The sequence below is a fragment of the Leptonotus elevatus genome, chromosome 4 (assembly GCF_054856555.1).
Source record: "Leptonotus elevatus isolate MCC_2025b chromosome 4, RoL_Lele_1.0, whole genome shotgun sequence".
NCBI lineage: Eukaryota > Metazoa > Chordata > Actinopteri > Syngnathiformes > Syngnathidae > Leptonotus > Leptonotus elevatus.
Window position 1 is genome coordinate 27,786,272 of NC_141242.1, and position 7,834 is coordinate 27,794,105.

At 37.3% G+C, this 7,834-nt stretch overlaps 1 long non-coding RNA gene across 1 annotated transcript in view; it reads left to right on the plus strand.

The window, feature by feature from the left end:
* The first annotated feature begins 362 nt into the window (after window positions 1-362).
* Window positions 363-7,834, plus strand: part of LOC147176457 (uncharacterized) — a 37,989-nt gene continuing 30,517 nt past the window's right edge. The window contains exon 1 of the long non-coding RNA XR_015094555.1: window positions 363-792. This is a non-coding gene — a long non-coding RNA (uncharacterized LOC147176457). The remainder of the gene's footprint in view (window positions 793-7,834) is intronic.

The window sequence follows — 7,834 nt, forward strand, 5'->3', positions numbered from 1 at the left end:
ACATAACTTTAAACAGCCAGCACACCTACCTTATCAGGAGTGATCAGATTGAAGTGTTCCCACATTTCAGAACGACCTCTCTTCCTGGCTGGCTCCATGAATGACCAAATGTAACAACGCAAGGCAATGACAATTCAACAGCACCAACATCACACCGACAACCCACGAATAGTACATTGTTTAGAGCGGTTATAAAGGGTTGACGCTCAAATTCAAAACTGTTTCAACTTGTCACCTGTCAGAATCGAGAATCACGTGATTGGACCGCGAACCAGGCATGTGATTCATTCGGACAACGAATCAGTCGCTGCTTCGGACGTCATATGTCACGTGATTTTTTCCGCACCAAAAGAAGCTTTGAAGCAGTGGTTCTATGGAATTGTAGTTCAGGGTTTGAAGCTTGTATCGAAGCTTCAGTGTCGCACTGCCATCACTAGCCGTAGCATCCAGTGGTCAAGGGGTCGACATGACCGGCGAAACGAGCCGCTAACCCCGCGAATCATTGCCCGGCGGCTGCTTGTTGCGTTTATTCGACGAACGAAGCGTCATTCCTTGACGTGCAGCACCTCGATCACCGCCGTCATGCTTTGATAAGCTGATGAGGATGCTTTATTTTTAGCCAAAAAGCAATCCTCCAGGGTTAACTGTTTTGTTCTGCCCATCGCTTATTTCTACGTCCTCTCCACTGCTCTCTGTGCTACTACTACACCACGCTAGTGACAGACGATATTCCCAGTCCCAACCTTCACTTCCTCAAGAGAGCACCAAGATGGCGGACGAGTATGTTACGCTGTGAGTAGCTCCGGTTTTTGACCGTAACTTTTCTTATCAAAACTTGTTATATTCCGCCTGAAATTCAAGATGAACATTAATGCACGTGCTAAATCTGCAACAAAGAAGCCTCCGGTGCTTCAGACTTCAAAAACACCACAAAAATCATTGAAGTGTGGTGAACACGACTACTGTGCAATGGAGGTGGCTGCTGAGAAAAACGTGGTCGCGACGACGACTCCGCTCCTAAATGAGGCATTTTATGAGCTTTGTGAATCGGAACTTAAAAGTGAGGAATTGGATGCAGCTATTCAGAAAATGTATTTAGATAAATCTCCTGGTTGTGATGGTCTGACAGTTAATTTATTTTAAAAACAATTGGGAAGACATAAGACACTTATTATTGAATGCATAATAGTATGTATTAATAAAAAGGAATTAATGACAAATATGAAACAAGGGCTGATTATACTTATTCCTAAACCAGAAAAGAATAAAAGGCTATTGGAAAATCTAAGACCCATCACATTACTAAATACTGAAAAAAAATTCTAGTTCTATAGCATCCAGAATTAAGTATGGAATTTCAGACATTATTGGCGAAACACAATCAGGTTTCTTGAAAGACAGACTTATTCACAATAACATAAGACTTGCTTTAGACTTAATTGATTATAGTGATCTAATTGATGGAAACAGTTTGATTTTTTTCTTTGATTTTTATAAAGCATTTGATTCTGTTGAACATCCTTTTATTTTACAAAACCTTTCTCATTTTGGTTTTGGACAAAAAATTATTAGTGCCATTGGTACGCTCTATAATGATATAAATAGCTAGGTTTCTTTAGGTCATGGTACATGTAATAGATTCAATATATAAAAAGAGGTATTCGCCAGGGATGTGGTAGTTTTCCTCTCTTGTTTATACCGGTTGCAGAGATGTTATCAATTTTAATTTAAAGCAGTGCTATTGCAGGAATCGAAATAATGGGCAAACAATTATTAATTATTCAACTAGCTGATAACACCACCCTGTTTTTGAAAGATGAAGCCCAAATTCCCATAACTCTGCGTACGATTTATCATTTTTCAAGAGCCTGTGGTCGACAACTAAATTTAAAATATTGTGAACTATTTGCCCTGAAAGAACAGCCTTTGCAATTATTATATAACATAAAAGTTAAGACAGAAGTTACTTGGGGATTACTATAACAAAAGATGAAAATATTTCTGAAAAGATGAATATTTGTGATAATATCAACAACTGCAAACTTGTTTTGAATCGATGGTTGCAAAGAGATATCTAAATTTTTGGGAGAACAATGTTGACCAAGATGGATAGTCTTTCAAGATTAATATACCCAGCGTATTCTCTTTCCATACCACACAAATTGATTAAAGTAATTGATACCATAAACTTCAATTTCATTTGGAAAAATAAATGTCATTATATAGGCAAAAATGATATGATAAAAAATTACGAAGATGGAGGAGGAAACGCCATAGATTGTGGAATTGAAAACGAATACCTGCAACATCTTTTTTTTTCTTGTATTATAATTCTGAGGTTTTGGAAAGATTTTCATGATTGGTTGCAATACAAGGGCATTCAATTTGCTGTGCTGTCAATGAAAGAGATACATTTTGGAATGAACATTAACAATAGGAAAATTGACTTTGGTGTCAATGTTCTTCTTGTAATGGTGTCAGGTTCAATAAGCTGACATTCATAAAAAACACAACACAATGAAGGAGAGAAGACACCTTAGTACCTTTTCACAAGCTAGCGAGGAGAACGAGCAGAGGTGTGCCTCAGTTACAACCCCCTACCGCTCTGAAGCACACTCTGCCGAGCCCTCTGTTTTTATTTCTTTAGGGCGATCCCTGGTTACATGGGTGTTCCAACTCTACAGGGGGATGGGGGGAACAGCATAGTTGGAACACAGTGTACTTGTTTGTCTATGTGTGTGTGCATGCAAGTGCTGAGTACATGTATGGGTTTGCAATTATTTCTTAAAAGACAACAGGGCGTCTTAGTGGACTGGCTTAATTCATTCCGCTGGGTTGGATGTTCTTGTTCTTGTGGTCATCATGAGTCATCTCCTGTTAATCAGCTGTTAGATATTACTACCTTAATATGCTATGTAGGAGCAGAGCAAAGCATTCTTTATTGCAAGCAGAAGCAATTCTTCATTGCATGAGTCATCTTAGATAGGCTGTCCTAATTTGACTATGTGTGTGGAAGCAGAGCAAGCATTCTTCATTGCAAGCAGAAGCAATTCTTCATTGCAGCAAATAGTAAAGTGCTTATTCATGTGATAACTAATTGTACAGTTTTCCCAACATTCCCCCCTGATTATCAAATGAATAGCACATTTAAACATCATATTGTCAAACATAAAAAAATATATATATATAAAAATCACGTGTACTCATTTTGTTTCTTTCACTTAAAACATTTGTGTCATCCAAATCCTCATCGTATTGTTGTCAATTCGTAATAATTTTCATCATTTTGTTTTAAAATACATATATCCAGCTATCAGACCTGTGTTGCCAATTATTACTATCGCTAATGAAAACATTATACAACATCCTTGAATTCTGAGTATGCCGATACTATGTATTTGTTAAATAGACAAATAAAATATTCCTATCATAAAGCATAACGGAATTATCATCAATACAACAATATAATCCAGTGTTGTCCGTATAGTGCGATCGATGTGTTGTTTCACGTTCCTTTCAAGTCCTGATTTCCTCGTTAAGTTGAAGGTATAAACCATCAGATTTTTTCTTTTTCTTTTTTTTCTTGTCTTTTCAAGAGGGAGAGGTTACCAGCACCTCACCTCTATATTTGTCAGTCAGCAACATGTGTTCTTTTCCTGTATTTGATCCATCGAGTGAGTATGTAATATCCAGTGTTCGTGCTCCAGTGAGCATTGCCCAGTGTCTTCGTTCTAATGTGTGTGTATTGTCCATTGTTTCTGTACATGTTGTTCAGTGTTAGTAATTCAGCCAGCTGTCTCCCCTCCCCCTCAAGATGGCACCCAAAACAAAAACTAAAAAATAATAAAAGACAGCCCCGAATGAGCCTGATCGCATCTTACCCTCCCGTTCGATTCAGGAGAGGGACTCGTCTCCTTGATTTGTCCCTTCCAACACTTCCTGCACAATTGACAGACCCTGGACTTCACAGTGGTTTAGCGTACTTGTGGGGAGCGTGATCCCATCCTCTTCACTGACTGACTTGGTCAGACTTTTCTTCACAACGAGACAAGCTGCTTGTTTTCCCCTTCTCTGACCTTGATTCGGTCAGGCTTCACTTCGCAACCGGACAAGCTGTTAGTCAATGGTACCTGTTTTGTGCCGTGCAATAGGTGAATCCAGGAGGGTCATTCAACGATCTTCACAGCCTTTGAGGTCGTCAAAACCTACAAGGATCTTCCCACCTTGGGCTGGACCTTTGATCAAAACCCAGTCACAAACCTTGATGGGAGGTTGGCCTTCCTGCAGAGGCAGAAGGTCGTCTGGCATTTGATTAAAGATTTTTACTTCCTTGTCATTTAACAATTTCCTCATATAGTCATTTAAATCCATTTCTTTAATCTGCTCGGCTTAACAGGTTATTTACAATAGGCACATTAAATAGTCTACCACACAAAATTTCAAGCGGGCTAAACTGCCCTGTTCCTATTACTCTAATAATTCTCATATACATTTTAATCAAATCCAAACTATTTGACATAATCATCATACCTCGGTCATGTATTTATTTTTTATTTTCCTCTAACAATGTGACTTACAAAGTGACTTTAATTCGTTACTCCCAAAAACTAATATGCCATATAGAGACATGATATATTTACACCATGATTTTGCCATAATAACGTCCAGTTGTTTTGCTGGAATAATTTCAACCATCAATCAGTACTTAGTAATATTCACATTGTATTACTTTTGTTCAGTTTAATAAAAAACAAAAACTTCAAATCACAAAAAAGTTTAAAACATAAAAAATGTAAAACTTAAAAAATGTAAAACATAAAATTCATATGCAGTAAAGTGTTGTTACCACGTTTACCAAATATCCCCCATGTTGAGACATTCATGGCTCACAACTCAAAATTATTGTCCAATCAACTTAAACAAACTTTCCCTACATATGATTCCTACATCATTTATAATAACTTCTTAATATTTACAAAAGGTCTTCGTTTCTCAAATTTGTGCACTACAGTGTTCCCTCGTTTATCATTGGGTTAACATCCTCTTTTTCTTAAAAAAATACACGGTTTTGCAAAAATCTACAAAATCAACAAGATAAAAAACAACTGCATAATTAAAAAAACAATAAGGACCTTGTAGCCGTCATTGCTAGGGCCCTAATTTGAAGGGGCAGAATTATTAGGTCTGCCCATAATAGACTCATGGTCGGGCATATTTTCAAAACTAATTGTATTATACTACATCTTTTGTTGTTTACAACCATATAGCTGAGTTTAGTGTAATACATCTTTTCAAAGTTATATGTAAGCCACCATGCCTGTCAATCACCTTGTAAACAATGAATATATGATACTGGCTTAAGTTCTACTTCATGTTTTCTAAACCAAACTAAAGTTGTAACCATATCAGCAATCAACTTTCTACTCAAATGGCTTTCTAATATTTTGATAAAGACAGTACTGCCATTGTTCACTTTAATTCACAAACTGCATTTTCACATTTATCTATGCATTATAATTTGTCAGACATTGTCTTTGTCATCAGTGTCTCAATTCAATTTCAGGAGTTGCATTATAATCTAAGCATAATTAGCCACCCAACTCACGCAATAATTGTGCAGCCCCAAAATCAACCCGTGGGTGTTATTTCATTTTAAAATAATAATAATCAAAAACATCAAAAGCTCACAACGGGTCACAATGCCACCTATGGGTTTAAAGGGACTACACCATGGTATTTTAAGCCCTTCCACAGTTAACTATAGGCATATAATGATGAAATCTTACCTTTGACAGCGATGTAATTTCTTACGAAATATGAGTTATTTTGGTGGCTATTTTTCTTACCCGGAAGTCAAACGCTCGGTTCAGTAAAACCCCGCCTCGTCCCCTGTGGCTGCCGCACCCCTCTCATTACGTCGTCCAAGCCAGCTGCTTCGCGCAACGCCCACGAAACATACAGATAGGTTTTAAGCCGATTTTTAAAATGGACTCTAAATTTCACGGGCTGCTAGATCTCTGCGTTTGGTCACGCAAGCCGTCAATTCTTGAATAAACATTTAAACCAAACCGGTCCTTGCCGCAAGAAATCGTTTAAGAGGAGGGGAGCAGAGAGATTAGAGGAAAGAAAGAGGAGGGGAAAAAAGCACCACAGCCGGTGGCGAACCCGCGCCCTATTGCTTAGCAATAGCACACTACCACTACACCATCCATTCATTTAAATTCATCAGCGCAAATGTTTTACTTGTAGTTTACACCAGAGTCAGCCAATGGATTTTAAGAGAGCCAATTGTCATTTCATTGCACTTTGGCATTGCAAATGTGAAGAATAATTGGTTGCTTTGAATTCATTTAGACAGAATGTTTATTGATAAAGGCTACTTTTGTCATTATCCCATAGAGGGAGGTCTCAGAGAAAGTGGGCATGCGTTTTGTCCGCAGAGGCGGTGCGACGGTGGGGCCGCATGCAATGACGTCAAACCGTGCCAACAGCTCGTTTTCTCAGGTTGGGAAGGACTGGTGCTTGGAGAGCAGAATAACCTAGAATTTCTCATACAGGGGCGGATGGAGGAAAACACAACTTTGGTCATGTTTTTGTGAGGAATTAGCATTTTAACATGGCTAAAAGCTCCCAAAGTTGATTTTTCATGTTGCAGTCCCTTTAAGGTATCATTTAGAATTTTGTTTCACATCTTAGGGCCAACAAGATTGCTTCTTTTCTCGTTGGGTCTCATTAATAATCACTTTACAGTCAAAACATAACCTAAATTTTGCACCCTTGTTGCACAAAAGTGTAATATAACCTTATTTGCAATATTCTCAATTTCTTAGTAAATTAAAGTTTTGTTTTTATTTTTTCCTTTTTCTCACAGTTCAATTAATTTTATTTGATGCCATAAAAAAAAGTCGTCCATGCAAGTTAAAATCTGACTTTCAAATGTACCCAAGCAATTTCTAATTACTTGAGAGGGTATTGTGGGACATTCACAATATCCTTGTGGTAACTATATATATATATATATATATATATATATATAAGGTGTCTTTTAGCAAATTTGGTACTTTCAATCAGCACTCCTGCCTTTAGCAAGTCCTTAATCACAAGTCTAATTTATCCCTACTTCTCTAGCATAGATAATATTTACTTCTTCGCTCTGATTTCCACTTACTTACATGCTGTCATTAAACCAACATCAGAATTACTTAATATTCAGAATTTTTGAGGAAGCAGGTTAAACAGTTCTCCCTGTTCAGTTTTAAAGAAAAACTAAAGTATTGTAATCTATATTCCTTATCTGCTCTAATGGCAACTCTTCCCATTTTAGCACCTACTGTTTGCTTCTACCATAACTGTTAGTCGTTACCACTCATAATATATGCTAACGTCTTAAACCTATTAATAATATTTTTCTCTTCAATGCCAATACTTATCAGGTCCTGCTGGGGAGGATCCGTTAAAGCTGCACTCATCCACAGCAGGAGCTGAAACTCTTAGAATTTTTTTTTTCAATGTAACCAATCTTATAAAAACCCTGGGGCTACATTTAATACAACATTGTTAAGTTTCTTACTTGCAATTTTGTGTTGTTCCAATTAGAATCTACATGAGTCACTGTCAAGTTTGTTAGTACATGCAAACACGGGTTAAGCTTTTAAAATCACTACCTGTCAAAGTAGTAGTAAATAGTCTATAGTCTTTTCAAAATACGTCATCGTCTTATTCTATTAGAGGGTCATGAAGTCATTCAAGTGATATTTTTCCTTCGCACAAGGCCTTTCCCATTTGACAATTTGCCCAATAGTGCCTCTATACATACTTTACAATGGTCATAGCC